General features: G+C 40.9%; 1 protein-coding gene across 1 annotated transcript in view; it reads left to right on the top strand.

The window, feature by feature from the left end:
- Positions 1-801: 801 nt before the first annotated feature.
- Positions 802-16,155, top strand: part of fat3a (FAT atypical cadherin 3a) — a 174,857-nt gene continuing 159,503 nt past the window's right edge. Inside the window, exon 1 of the mRNA XM_062418455.1 lies at positions 802-856. The gene's annotated coding sequence lies outside the window, so the exon portion shown is untranslated. The remainder of the gene's footprint in view (positions 857-16,155) is intronic.

Below are 16,155 nucleotides of genomic sequence, written 5' to 3'. Positions count from 1 at the left end.
ATCTTAAAGAGCTCATAGTACCTTATGTACCTACCAGAACACTGCGCAATAACCTAAACTTCTTCCCTGGAGTTGTCTGTGCTTTCTCGTCTCACAGATAATCCGGGGCTGTAGACGTCAGGACCCCCACCACACAAAAACAAAGAACAACCCACACACTACCACCTATCCAATAAATGACTACTTTATAGATAAGGACAAAATCAAACAGGAAGTGAGGAGATCCTCAGTCAGTCACCAGAGGCCATGCTGGTAGCCATTTGATCCTCATGCAGTTCAGCTCACAGGCTTGACATGACAGTGAAAACGTCAATATTTCTACATCAGAAGTCCATGAAGGTGGACATTTGAATTCAGCCTATACTGCAAAAGGCAAAAGGGAAAGAAACAAAACCCAAAAAACAAAACAAACAACCAAACAAAAACCAACAACAACAAAAAACAACTTTCTAATGATTGTATTGACCTATCACATTGTGTATTTAGTTAGTATGATATAGGCTCTTTCTGGTATAAATGTTTAAATGTGTGCCACCAGCCATGGCCCCCATCTAATGTGTATTTGGTTTGGAATTACAATCATATTTAATTTAATTAAAACGGCCTACTTTTTAAAAAAAAATGCGGGGCAAGAAATCACTTCCGTGTACTCTCCACTAGGCTGCGCTGTGCCCGCGAACCTCTGCGCGCGACCCACTCCCGTCGTGAGCGCGCGACTCCAGCAGCAGCGGTAGTAACGCAGAGTGAAGCGGACAGTCAGTGAACATTAAGGCAGTGTGAGAGCGGCTCTGCTGGTGTGGATGGTACTACGGAGTAAGACGGACTTATTCACCGGGATATTCTGCAGCATGGCCGGGTGAGTCACTGCTGGGATGCGGGTACAAAGTTAGAGGCGTGCGAACAAACGAGCAGGGTAATGCGGGGAAGAGGTTTTCACTGCCGGCGTTACGTCTTCTTTTTTTATCTGCTAGACTGAGTGGGACGAGGTGTCTGACCTGAGCCATGTAACATCTGCTATATTACTGTCTGTGTTGACGTTGTGCAGCTGTGTGGCTCCACGCAGCTCTAACTGTGTGGAAGCAAACAGTGTGGGGGAGAACAGTTGAGCTGCTGATCAACAGCGAGCTACGGCTTCAGCTGCATGGGACAACTGAGAGTCCGGACCTGCTGCAGCCATCCGGACCTCATCGCTGTGTAGCTGTCATTGCTTTCTCCTTGCAGTACAACCTGCAGTATGAAATAGAATTTGGTATCATCAGTGACAGTTGTGCATTTGTAGAAACGTTGAGCTTCATCCATGTTATGCATTTTTCAACAGATGCAGGTGCATCTCTGTTATCGGACATCAGATGCTGCAACTTAAATATCTGCTTTTAACAAAAAAGCCTCATAGAGTAGGCCTATCCTGCGCAGTTATGTTAATTACCTCCATAACACTGTAGCCTACAGTATAGCGCATTCACTGCCATAGCTGGAAAGCTCTAGGACTGAAAGAAAGAAATCATAATTAGTGGATCATTTCATCAGCTGGAGGCCTGGGAGCTCTTGGAGAGGGGAAAAAGATCTTTGAATGATGTTTGTCACAGAGAGGGAGTCCTGCAGGGTGAATGTGATGGCAGTACAGACATGCTGGAGTTTAGAGGTGCATGTGTGTGTTGCTGCACACAGACAGCTGGAAGCAACAACTGGGGCTGGTCTGATATGTCCTACAGGCCCTCAGTGCAAATGTGCATTGTGCAGGTGTGTGTGTACATGTGTGTAGAAAGGGAAGATACATCATGAAGGTTACCACCACTCATTGAAGGGCCGCTCTGTCAGGGTGGAGTCATTTTTATTGTGAGTTTTCTGCAAAAGCCATCAGGATGCAGGAGATAGTGATTTCAGATGAGACTGAAGGGGACATTTAGTCAGGGCCAGCCACACACACATCTATGCACATACATTTGCTACTCTGTGTGTGTGTGTGTGTGTGTGTGTGTGTGTGTGTGTGTGTGTGTGTGTGTGTGTGTGTGTGTGCGTGCTCCCTCCTCTCACCTTTCAGCAAGCATGAAGGCAGGCAGGCGGCCAAACAACTACACAGCTGTCCATTCACTTGCTTTGCTGGCCTCATTTCTTCCCAAATACCTCCTACTCCTCATCACCTTTTACCCCTACACCTTCTTTTCTTTCACCTGTTTTCGCACTGGCTGATTGGAACCCAGCTTGGTCCACTGTAGGCAACCACATTAATTAATATGACTGGAGCCTGTGTAGCTGTAGATGGTGACTCAAGAGAACAGAATAGAATATTTCCATCTGTTGAAATGATGTAGCCTTCAAACCTGGTGCCTAGGGTTTGAATATTTGGTTCATCATCTTACCTTCAGTCAGATGAGCCCAATCATGTGATTAACCCTTTCACCACTCAAGGGGAGTGCTGGTTATTTTAAGGGATAGATTGTTACAAGTTCTATAAGCTCAACTGTAAGTCCAGTACAGAGATAGGTCCAGGATGTGTTAGCCTTGCTTAGCACAAAGTATGGAACTTTTAGCTTACCTCTATGAAGAGGCTCTACAGTTTCAAAACTATGAAAAATGTATGTGCACGTTGGGTATTTGGCATGTGTAGAAATATAAATATAAAAAAAGATATTGTAGTTTCAGGAGAAGTTTGTATTTAAACTATATTCTGACCAACAGTCAACAGGTGCAATGACCTCATGCATTTTGCTACTGGCTAATTAGGCTATTTATATGTTGCGACTGCAGGGATAACAGAAGAGTCAACCATCTTGAAATAATGTGTGTGTGCTCCCAAGCCAGAATAACAAGCGCTTTTTTCTGTTCATTCTACTCAGCAGTGCATGAATGCAGCATTTGCATCTCTAGCTGACAGGTAACTAAACCTTTTGATTTGTTAATAAGCTTTAGAGTTGTTGGCTTTTTGTTGGATTTCTTTACATATTTGTCATTCATTTCATGGAGCATGGCTAACTAGTATCCTCCTGCTTCCAATCTTTGTGCTAAGCTAGGCTAAACACGCCCTGGACTTATCTGTGCCTGTACCTGACAAACAAAATGAAATCTCCTCATCTGAATCTACCAAAATGTTGGACCTCCTCCCCTGCTATAATGATGTTATCACATCCTTAGATGACAATCACATTCATGCTTGTGGATGACTTTTTCACATTTTGCCAAAATTCAGCCTGACACATCTGCTGTCATGGAGATGCTGAGATTTGGACTTAAATCAGGTTGTGTATTTAAGCAGTGCTTTACAACATGAGAACCCACAGTTGGATGTGCTATCCATTTGTCTGATAGACATTACAGTATGTGTTCAAGTGAATATCATGGCGTCACCTCACTGCAGCCCATCTGTATTCTGCCTGCATTACTGCAGATAACATGTGCATGAGATTTTGCAGTGGAGCTGCTGCATGGCCGCTGCCTGCAGTGGCTGACCTCCCTGCTGAGCACACTGACCTCCACATGGAGGAGAAGAAGGAGGGGGAGACCATCCTTCCATTCGTTTTGTTCTTCTTCTCCCTGAGCGCCTCACTCCACAGGCTGCCTGCTTGGAAATGGCATCACTGCAACCCCTCCTCCTGCTCCTCCACCCTCCCCCTCTCTTTTCCTTGATCTTTGGGGTCCCGAGGGCTTTGTGAGCGTCTGTTCGTGCCAAATGCCAGCACTGTGCAGGCCCCCCTCCCTCCTTCTCTGTGTGTGTAGGATAGCGAGAGTGAGTTGGGGGATTTCTTTGGTTCCCCTCTTCATCCAGGCGGGTATGGGGGGGCTGTGCTGTTGTGTGTTTCTTTCCCACTGTTTGTGCAAGTGGTATGTGTGTGTTGGGGTGAGTGTGTGTGAGCGGGCCTGCTATTGTTCTCAGTGACTGCTGGAATGCTGTTGAATGGTGGTTGTGTCTGCCCAGATGCCCAGCATTACTGTCTGTCTTTGTTATTTTCATGTGTTTGGTCCATTTTTGCCTCTCTGCTCTGAGCAGGCTGCATGCAGACAAAGAGTTTAGCATCTGGAAAGCTACTCATGTAGATTTGGCCTTGTAACAGAATGTCAAGGTGCTGTATCAGTTTACCATCATAAATCATGTCAATATTCATTTTAAATCATTAGCACGATATCATTGTCTTAAACTGTTGGCAGTCCACTCCAGAGGCTTTCCAGAGGAAAATCTACTTACATGGTACAAAATGGGGAGAACTGGGTGATAAAACATCATCAATAATTATGTTCATATAATTGTCTTCAATCTTAAATACAGCAAATGTTTGATATAATTAAACGGATGAGAGAGCCATGGCAGGAGCTTCATAGGTAGCAGATCTGGATCTGAACATGTAACCAACTGGGAATTTGCAAGACAGTCGCTAAATGGAGAGAGCTAGTGTAAGTTTAAATGTACAGCAGTGAATAATATATATAGCTAAATGAACCAGTACCACAGAAACACCAGCAGATGGAATTGAGACAGTAAGCTAATCTCAGCATGTCAGCACGTCAGGTCACAACTTCATCAGGCGGAGGTGATTTGTGTCGGCTATGAACTGTGTCACAATTGAAATGCTCCCATCATCGTGTATTATTGGACATCTTAACAACATCTTTTATATGTTCAGTATCACACAGCAGCACTCAATTTTTCTATTGTATTTTTTGTGGAAAGAGGACTGAAGAAGGATTTTACTTATTTTACTCGTATTTTACTTTTGATTTTAGAATCATAATTGTTTTAAATGTTCTACGTCAGATTTGTGAAATATTCAAGTGTCTGTCATGTTCTTAAACAATAGTATAAAATAATGGTTCATTTTCACTCAGGAGCAAAAATCAGCTTTTGAACTGGAAAGAAATAATTATAGAAAAATAATGATCGATATGGTCTGATGAACATTTTTATTGTGACATCATTTTTGGCAGTATCGCCCAGCTCTAGCTGAACAGCTGAGACCTGAGGTTTGAGTTGGACTTAAGTCACAGAAATTAGGACTTGATTCACTTGAATTCAAAAGCCAAAACTCAATTAGATGAAATAATGTACCACCTCATATATATTGGGATATATAGTGATCTGAGAACTTTGCATGTACAGCTATTAGTTGGCTGCATGCTCTGGTGATTGGGTGCACTTGATCCGTTAATCAAACAACCAAAACTGGCAGTACGTGATTGGTGGGACCGGCTTTGGTTGTTTGATAAACTGATGAAGTGCACCATCGCACACAGCGAACTGATAAGTGTTTGATAAATATGAACCAATAACTGATGATAAGACACATTAAAACAGACAGGATCATTAGATGGGCTACTTTGGAAAACATTGGTGGCGACAACTTCACAGTTTTGCAGTAAGTATTAAACGTCCAGTGAAAGTGCTGCGTTTTCTATACACACCACACAGATATTCATCGGCTTACTGAATGAACCAATGACTTATCTTCACTTACACTCTGTTTTTTAACAGCAGAGAAAAAAACAGGTTATACCTCCGCCTCACAACTGCTGTTTTACAGTTTAAAATGTCCAAGAATGCTTTTGGGTTTTTTTTTTGCCATTGACCAATTATGCAAACTAATGTCAGAAGCCCCAAATCAAACTTCCTGCAGTAATATATATGATGAGTGTAAATGTTTTTACACATCTTATGTCATTGAGTAATTTTCTCCTGCTTTGTGTGCAATGAAGTCAAGTTCATTCTTAAATCATACCTGCGTACTGTCTATAGTTGTGGTGTTAGAGAGAGAAAGATGCTTCCCAAAGGAGTCTAGAGTGTCGAGGAAAAACCAGACTGACAGGCTTCATAAAGAAGTCAGTTAAGCAAGTATATTATAAAGAAAACATTGCTAATTAAAGTTCTGAATTGGTTTTAATTTAAATAGTCATGAAGAATATTGCAATTTAGACGTGATGCGATATTAAATGATGCTGAATGTGATTTAAGTTGAGATCTCTGATCATTTGCTGCATGAATTAAACAAATGTGTTTTTATTTAAAGAGCAGGTGCACAGACCAGATAAGATATGGGATTCAAACAAAATCAACTTGTTTATTTTCAGTGAATAAGAGTGCATTTATGTTTGTAGTAAAACAATCCATTGACCATCATTGTGGCATGGCTTGATAAACCTAACAGTGAAAGTTCACTTAATCAGCAGTCCTCAGTGTTTGTAATGACTCTTCTGTATGTGTGGCTAAAAATGAGGAGATTTGAAATGATTATTTCAGGAAGTCTCACCTGGTCTCACATCACGTTAAGATGAACAGCATGTTAAGCTGTCATGGCAACAAGCATTTTTTCCCCCTGCTTTTACTGGGGCTCATTTTCTCTCACTTCATTTTCACTTTGGTGTTTTGCTACAGGCTCAGCTGGTTGCTAACAGTAAGTGTTAGCACATGACAGCGTGAGTGACAAATACATCCATGTACTTACTACACGACACGAGTCACTGAGGAGCCACACAAATATTTCACAGAGCCAGGTGTGACCCTGAATGAGCTGTTTAATGCTTTTACATGTTTTCTGATGCTCAGCTCATCAGCTGATATGACCAATTATGTCATTAAGCAACACATAGTAGGACTGAGTAATGGATCAAAATTTGGTCAAAATCTGAACATGGCCCACTGACATTTTCAAGTGGCAGGAGGGGTAATATTTGTTAAAGGTTAATGTGTCCAAATACCATTTTAAATGAAGTATTGTGTCCTACACTATAGAATCTACTGTGTTTGGTACAGATCCCTAAAAAAATGAGAATGAGAATAATGATGTAAACATTATCATTCCCTCTAATACCGTAAATCATATCACAATTAGATATTTTTTCAAAATTGTTTAACCCTAACACATACACACTTTGCACTATACTGTGATTCAAGTTGTTAATAACGTACACAGTTCATGCACAGTTGTGTTATTGTCCCTTATAATGATAATTGTCCCATGATCTGTTCTCATGTAGTGTATGTAAGCAGAGTGTTTGCTGCTGCAGCTCTCCTGTATCTCTGTCAGCAGTCTGCACACCTTGCCTCTCCTCTCCAACACCAGGACTCACCTAGACCATGAGCCTAACCTAGACGAGGAAGCTCTGCATCCACTAGGTTCAAATTAATTACTGCATTAGCCTTCAAAAGAAGCCCCTCTTCTATGGCAAATGTCTAATCAGCCAGCAGAATAATTCACAGTGAGCTCTTTGTCATGTTAAATCATGTCCACCACTATTAATTTACTGTGTCAGATTTACCCGACACGGTGACGGGAGTTCTCTTTTTACATCCACGTGTTCAAAAAGAGAGATGAAGTTCTTGCCAGTGTGAGCAGAAAACATCAATTAAACATTCCTTTTCCCCAGAGCCACAGTGGCTGCTGATACTAGTTACTAGTGGTGAATAATTTGTCATTATTTAAGCAAGCATTTGTTAGGAGACTTTAAGGTACTCCACTGTAGGGCTAAATGATTTTAAAAAATATATTTAATTGCAATTCTTTTTACTGATATTACAATATAATTTATAACATTAGAGGGGAGGATGCATTTTTACATCATTATTCTCATTTTCATTGAAAAACATGTTGAAATGATCATGATGTGATTTTTGTGGGGATCTGTACCAAACAAATATGTTTTCCTAAGTGTGTACAATATGATTTGTACAGCAGGACATATCTGCAACGCCACAATATTTAACTAAAAATTGTATTGGACACAATAACAGGACGCCTCCTGTGACGAATCTGTCATTAAAACCAAATAACTGTGGTCGAGTGGTTAGAGCGCATGCCATATACGCAGCCGACCCCGGTTCGAAACCTGATCGGAGGTACTTTGCTGCATGTCACACCCCCCTCTCTCTCCCATGTTTCCTGTCAGTCTACTGATAAATAAAGGCGTCTATGCCAACAAAATCTAAACAAACAACAAACAAACAAATAACCGAATAATCCTTTGCAGGGTCTTACGTCAACGTTTGTGCTGTGGTCGTTTTTCTTTTTTTTTAATTGAAAAACTTAATCAGGAGTTGAGCTGTGTAGTCTAGTATGAAGGCTTCATTAACAGTTACTGGAGAGCAAGTTTCACTTTCAGCCACTAGGAGGAGCTCTAAGCTTCTTGTGTTGAAGTAGAACCTGAAACACAGAGTCAATGTTTACTGCTGCCCTCGGCTACTTTGACTTGGTCGTAAGTTATCCTGCTAGCTAACTGACTGGAGGGAACATGATGGTAATAAGTTATCCTGCTAGCTAACTGACTGGAGGGAACGTGATGGTAATAAGTTATCCTGCTAGCTAGCTGACTGGAGGGAACATGATGGTAGTAAGTTATCCTGCTAGCTAGCTGACTGGAGGGAACATGATGGTAATAAGTTATCCTGCTAGCTAGCTGACTGGAGGGAACATGATGCAGACGAAGACACACAAAAGTCCATCATGGTTTAAAAGCTTCCAGAAAGTAAAGGATAATGTTGTCAGGTGTGAAATATGTGGAGCAGAGTTGAGCTATGGTGGTTTCACACGGACAAAAAGCTGCTGTCTGCTGTGACGGTTGCTAAGGGAGACAGACCTGACGCTAATCACCAAACTAGTACGTCAACATCTGGAACAAAAGACTCAGAGAGAAAACCAACGTTGCGTCTCTCATTGCTAACATGATTGTAAAGGATATGCTCTGCGTTCTTTATGACGGGGAGAAAAATAATCCACCTGTTATATTTTTAGGGGTCTGTAAGCCTGTAAGATTTATTCTATTAATTAATGTGTTTCTGTAAAGAAATGAAGACTGATTATCATTTAAATTAACACAAGTTTGCACAGTTAAAGCTTGTTGTTTGTTATGAATATTTAAAGTTATTTTTGATAAATTATCTATTTAGCTTATGTAAATGTCAGCATGCAGAGAATATTTGGTTATTCATCAGTTAACCCACCGGTTAGTCGATAATGAAAAAACGGCTAATGCACATCCCTAGGGCATACAACAAGAAGTTAAAGGAGGGTGTAACTGGCCTGGAGGTGTGTGTAATAGAGGGTGTCCCATCCCGCTTCCACAAAAACGCTGCTGTCCGTGCCAGTCCCGTGACAGATTGTCCTGCCCCACACCCGATTGTTTTTCCAGTCCCGTCTAAATCATGTGATCATCAGTGAAATGAACTTCAGTACCGCGGGATTCCCGCGGGCCGCACACATCCGATCAGTTTCAGCAGAGTTTCAAATTGCTTTCTGCGAGTTTTGAAATCGCTCCATTTTTCCTGTTCTGTCTTTCATTTCCAAATCCTGTTACCACTGCAACAGCCCATTAAAGTTTATTTCTGTTAATGTTACACGCCTAGTCAGAGTGCAGCATGTGCAGTGTGCACACTGAGAGAGATGTCTCCTGTGCCTCTACATGACTGCCGTGTTGGCTTGGCACTTGGTGCTGCCAGAGCAGATGGGTATTGATCCTGTGAGTGGTGGGTTAGTGTTGGCATGTCAGCCAGCTGCTTGCAGAGCTGCAGGAGGTGTCTGACAGAAAATCTTCCCTTCCACTTGGACCGCAACAACGAGAAGAAATATGCCCAACACATTACTCTTTTGTCAGTTTTTGCTTGGATAGCAAAATATTGTTTTCAGTATGTAGCAGCACCCAAACATGACTGTTCCAGCTCCAGTGGTCAGTGGCTGGACAGAGTCTGTTCCTTGTCCAAAGTCTTGAGGCCAGTGGAGGATGCCATTGTTAGTGAAGTTTCAGATATTGCACTCGTGTTTATCCTGTATTGTTTGTCTGCATAGAGGCAGACAGCGTTGGAGTCTGTGCATACAAACAGCATGCAGACTCTGGTAGATATGTTCAGACAACAAAATGTAAACCAGTGGAAGCCTTGCAGATACATAAAGATAGACAGTATTATTTATGCTTCAGGGAGGGTGCTTATTGAACCTCAATACTATTGGGTGTATGTGGGTGTTGACTGTCATGTACAGTCCGATCAAGGCAAGTAGAGCAGTTGTCTTCCAATTGAAAGATTGGTGGTTGTAAAAGTGCTTTGAGTGGTCGTAACGACTAGAAAAGCGCTGTATAAGTCCATTTACCATCTAGTGACGTTTCTTGTTACTCATCAGCATACATACATGTCAGTAATAATATTTTCTGATACTTGAACTGCCAGCTGATTTATGTGTCAGGCTTTATTAAAGAACAGTATAAGAACCCTCAACTAAAATATTTACTTGCTCACAATATGACATTGTAACACAAGAGGCAGAGCCCATGACTGGTTGCTGACAAACTAAACATTCATAGCTCTTAAGGCTCCCAGAATAGCAACATCATTAGTGTGGTTGTTGTGTCCACAAACTACAAACTGCATATTGGGATTTAACTATTAGTCAACATCTGCACTTGGTTGCAGCTGTACCTGTTGAAAACTATGTGTTAGTTAGTTGCAGCCCTCATTGTACTAGCAATGCAGCGTGTAGGAGCCACTGCTGTGGTTCAGAATTCTTGTGAATCAGCGTCTGTTGGAATATTTTCATGACCCAGCATGTTTTAGAACAGGCGTCAGGCAACTCAGAGGACCGTGGAAGTCTTGCCAAACCTCAGCTGCATTTTATATGTTTCTCATGGTAAAAAAAAGCCCTCAGTTCCTATTATTTGAGAGAAATGCATTCCTGTAATAAGTTTGGCTGCTCAGTGGTGCGCTGTACTCTGAAATGATGCTGATAGGCCTGTGAAATGGAAAAGTCCAGAAGAAACAGCTGTGTCTCAGTGGAGTAAGTCTCTGTGTGGCATCATTTACCGCCTATCAGTGATTCTCATCAGCCGCTCATTGAGATGCACACAACCAGAGAAAAAAGGTCTGCTGAGAAGAAATGTGTTGGCAACTCCTCATAGTTGAATTTGAGTGTAGAGCTGTGAGCAGGGGCCGAGCCGAAAGTCTGGGTGGCTGTGGTGGGGTGGCTCCGTGATACAGTGCAGGCCAAACTGCCTGTGACTTTGCCTCTTTTTTCTTCTGAGTAGAGCTGTTGTCAGCACCAACCTCTCAATCAATTTCTGGTTTGTTGCTGAATGTGTTCACCGATCTGCAGTGGCCAGATCCCTTCCTGTCTGTTATAGGTGTTGTTCAGAGCCAGAGACCTTGTCGGCAGGAAATAGGAAAATGCAGCGTTTAAAGCAGAGCATGGTGGCGTTTTGGGGATCAATAGCTTGTTAGGGGAGTGTTTGATGAGCCTCAGAGTGGAAGGTGATTCAGCGATGAACTGAGATATAAACTCTGTTGCTCCCTTTGTTTATCACTTCTTGACAAAAACCTTAAAAATAACAAGTGCATTGATTGCTGGAGCATGATTTCTCTTCACTTAACCGCTGCTATCCACAGAGGATGGCAGAGGAAGTAATGGTGTGTGTGTGTGTGTGTGTGTGTGGTAGGATTTTCTTAAGTTGGGCTCAGAGTCCACAACACCGACACACCAGTTTTGGAATAACTTAAACTTAGCTTAGATTTGTTCCAGGTATGTTTATCTATGTCCAAAGAGTCACATGTGTGATCATTTACAGCAGCTTTGACACCAGAAATCATTGTCATTGTAATAAATGTAAAAAACTGAAATGTCTCAACACAGTTGGGAGTTTGAGTGTCTTCCTTCAAGAAAATGTGATGTTATTTGACTGAAAATGCTGCATTTCCACATCATTCTGAGTCATTATCATTACAATATTTATTGTAGGCTGTAGTTCTTCACTGTACACTCAGACGTTAACAAGGATTTTAATTAAATTTGCAACAAGTAGGTGAGAGGAAAATAATCGGTATCTATTTAAATAAGTTAACTGAAATACTTTTTAAGTTTAAACAAATCCAAATAATTTAGTTTAAGCCTCTCAGATGTGAACATATTCTGCTTGTGACTGTCTTGGTTGGATTTGATTTCATTACTGGGGAAATGATGATTACCAATAGGGAGGTCCTGATCACATTTTTTTTGCCCCCGAGTCCGAGTCATTTGATTTTTGAGTCCCGATCCGATACTTTGGCAATGCAGTAGTTACACAATGACTTACAGAGAGCAGCTGAGTTTCATATTGATAAGATTTTCTTCTTCCTGCTCCTTTTCGGTCATGGAATATGATTTAGATGATAGTTGTGTTTTTTTTTCTTTATTGTGTGTTTGTTTGTATGATTTGAAAATTGCCATGATCGGAACAAATACATAAATAAATGAATATTGGCCTCTGGGCAAGTTACTTAAGAGGGTAATGTAAACTACTTACAGCTGCTATAATCTGCTGCAGGTGACGTTTCTCATTCCAACAGCTGGAAGTGACGATCAGCTGCTACCATGCTTTGTACACTGATCTTTGTTACTACAAAAGAGGGGCATTTATTAAATGTTGAAGATTAGGGAATGCATTACAGCCCTCTAAAAGTTAAAACTCTTATCCCCAAAGTAATAAGCATCTACAGAGTGTGTTTTATGCTTTATTGCTTAATCACATAAGGAAATACAGTGATTTCAGTATTTCCTTTTTTTTAAAGAATTGGTGGACTTCATAATTGTTTTCTTTTTAAACTTCACTAAAAAGACAAACCATGTTTTAATGTTAATACAAAGGCAGAAGCTTGCTTGCAGTCTAAAGGAATGCTGTATGAAAGATGGACCAGTCAGTGACATTACTGGAAGTACTGGCTCATCAGAGAGTTGGTTCTGTGCTGCAGGAACTACACGTTGTTCTCTGGTAAACTGAGGTGTCTACACCTGTACTGCTCTCACTAGTGGTACAATGACTTATACTCCCAGCCTGCTCACTTGTTCCCATACTGTAGAACACTATGATGCTGGCACACAGCCCACATCCATCACAGTGTTTGCAGTAATGGAAGTAAGAAGGCTTTTGCTTGACGTCCGATGGCTATGATTATTCAGTGGTCCGTCAGTGTTTTGTCATCTTCTCTCTCTGTTTCTACTTCTTTGCTACTCTCTCCATTCTCATGTCTTTCTCTTCTTTCACCTTTCATTCTACACACGTTCATTCTCTCAGCACTGACACAGCTCTGGTTTAGCTCTATTATATCCAAAGCGTTATTTCTCTGTATTGAGTCTGCTTTGTTTCTCTCAGAGAGTCAGCCTGTGTTTTGCTGTGCTTATTGTTCTCCAATGATTTAACTGTATTGTCTTCTGATTGTATTTGATTGTATATGTAATATTGACTGTTTTCTAGCTGCTCATTGTTGTATGTTGTGAGTTTGCAACTTTTCTTGGTGAAAAGGTAAAAACAAAAGTGGAAGAGGATATGTATAGAGAGAATGAAACAATGAAACACAGGCTCAGTACAAAAGTGAGTTTCTAAGAAATCAACATATATCTCCTGGGTGGGTTTTTGTATCTTATTTGGTCAAAATTGTAATGACCCAAAAAAAGAAATGTACAGTGGCAGTGCTTCTATATTGGTTTTCTACAGTGGGTGTGAACATAACAAACTGACAGAGTGAGCACCGTGTTACACTGGTTTCAATCAACAGTGGGACTCTGTTACTCTTTCCTAACCCCTAACATCAGTGTTTAATTACTGGGGTCACAGAACCCCCTCTGCTTAAAGTTTTGACAGTGTAGTTATCTACTGTCACCACATCTCCACCCATGAAACAGACGGTGGGTGAACTGAGTGTATATGAGCTGCTGCTGACTCAGCAGGTGTTGAAATGAATGAAGTAACATTTAGTGGGAATCAGCATCAGCATACAAGGCTAAGCTGCTTCCACTTTCTGAGTGGAATACAAACTTAACATGATTTAGTGTGAGTGGTCCTCCCATGTATGTTTAAAGAAAATCTGTGTGATTATTTTGTTTGCCTTGTAGTAAAGAAGGAAGGGTCATTATGTCACTGTGACTGCATGTGGTGTTTGCATTGGAGCCAGACTTGTGACTGGTGTCACATGTATGTCCTGATTTTGAAGCATCTTCTAAAATAAAAAGGGAGTTCATATTTATCTGACTTCTTGTATCAATTGATGAAAAATGAGCAATGTGCAGTTATATAGAAAATTGAGGATGTGATATGTTGAGATACATCATGATGCATCGTAGGATCCAATCAAATGGTTGACAGGTGAACTGTAATTGAATCATGATGACAGTGAAGATCCGTTCTACATTGTGGTGTCTCTGCTGTCTGTCTGTCTTCTTCTCTGCTCTGTGTTAGAGACAGTGAACCAGGATCAGTCATACTGTAACTGCAATAAAAACCTTTGCAGAAAAAAGCCAATAAGAACTTCATCAAACCACCTGTTCAACAAGCATAAACATGTAGAAAAGTCATATTTTCATCTGCTTTGCTTCCATTGCCGACATGTTTTACACAATCACAGCATGCTGGTTAGGCTAACGTCAAATAGTTGTCTGTATGTAGCCTAACAGTATAGCTTCTCCCCATCAGAAATCACTGAGACCCTTCTCATTTTGAGAGCCCTGCGTGGTTCAAAGGGCAAGAAAGAGTCAGTTGGGGATGGTACATAGAATTGTGCATGTTGCTGTCCCTCAGTGCCTTAAAAAATGATTTGATCCAGGTGAGAGTTATTCAGATATTCCACTAGGTGCAGTTCTACTGACTTAGGTTCAAGAGTATCCTGGAGAGGAAAATGTTTTGTTCACTGCTGTAAATCTCAAAATCTTAAAATCATAAGCAGCTTGGGCGGTTTCAAGCTGGCAGTCTGAGGTTTTTCATAGTAGGATAACATGTCTGATAATAGGGTGTCTTTCTACATTTTATATGTAGCTCATTTCTTTAGATTATAATGGACGGACCCAGACTCATATATAATCTGCTGACAGGACTGTGGAGTAGCGTTGTTATATTGATCTCAGATGTACAGAGTTTTTAATTAGTTTTATTAAGTGAGTGGCGAGTAGAGCCTGGTATGTTCCAACCAAACACTGAGCTAGTGATTGATGTTGTTAATACAGTGGAAAACTTGCTGGGTATATTGTATTGTTATGATTAATGTGCTGTACCATTCTTGCCTTGTCAGATCCACTGTCTTGACCCCTCCCTGCACAGCCCCATTCCTCAAAGGTACCACAATGGAAATAAGTCTCCTTATTGTGTTATCCTGCTATACTTTTATATAACGGTAAAGCTGGTGATTTTAAAATGTAATTGTCATATATAATTAATAAATCAGTTTATAATGCTGAGATGGCAGCCCCCTTTCAAACCAGCCCCCCCCCCCCTCTTTTACCAGCGCTACCTGCAGCCAGGTCTTCTTTCTCAACTGAAAGAGAACCAATAAGAGTATCAATAAAGACGCAGAGCAATAAGGAATATCAATAAAGAAGCAGACCCTACTCATGACATTTCTTTGTTGTAGTCTTAGTCTTCAGTGATGGATGTGTATACAGTCAAGACTCTCTAGGGCTTAGGGTGTCATGTGACCTCCAGTTCTGACCATTCAAGATGCCAAGATTACCACACAGTGCAGTTCCTGGGGACTTACAACAGGGAAGCAGTGGTGGATGTCAGCAGTGTAACAGCTTCTATCATGACAGCCAGGAAAGCAGCACACAGGTTTCCACTTGTCCAGCTCCTGATACACACTGATGTGTTCATATCAGATGAAGACAAGTTAAAGCTAGTTTCTATATTCATGGAATAGCAGCTATCAACATGTCTCAGATATTTAACACTTAGCTTCTTCTATATATCCTGTGTATGAGCCTGTTGCTGCCACAGAGCACATACATGACATCTCATAAGTATGTTTTAATAACACCGATCACGCAGTAGCACTTTAACCATCATTTTGATATTGGTACCCAAATGACACAAGTATAGAAAATGTTCATAAGGTGCCTCACCCTCATTAGTTAGTCTTATTATGTGAATTCACTTTCTATATCAAACATTATTATGTCGGGTATATTAAGTCAGTTATTGGTAATAATTATTAGATGTCTGTCATCATTTTAGTCAAACTCATAATTATGAGATAGTTATCATCAGGGCTTGGCAGTCATTTGTTTTTAACATTAATGTAATATAATTTCAATAAAATCACAGGTGGAGGTTTTTAGTTGGACTCCCAGGACCTGTGTGTGTGTGTGTGTGTGTGTGTGTGTGTGTGTGTGTGTGTGTGTGTGTGTGTGTGTGTGTGTGTGTGTGTGTGTGTGTGTGTGTGTGTGTGTGTGTGTG

The sequence above is a fragment of the Scomber scombrus genome, chromosome 5 (assembly GCF_963691925.1).
Source record: "Scomber scombrus chromosome 5, fScoSco1.1, whole genome shotgun sequence".
NCBI lineage: Eukaryota > Metazoa > Chordata > Actinopteri > Scombriformes > Scombridae > Scomber > Scomber scombrus.
Note: the sequence above shows the minus strand (reverse complement) of the source record. Positions and strands in the feature narration are given on the sequence as shown.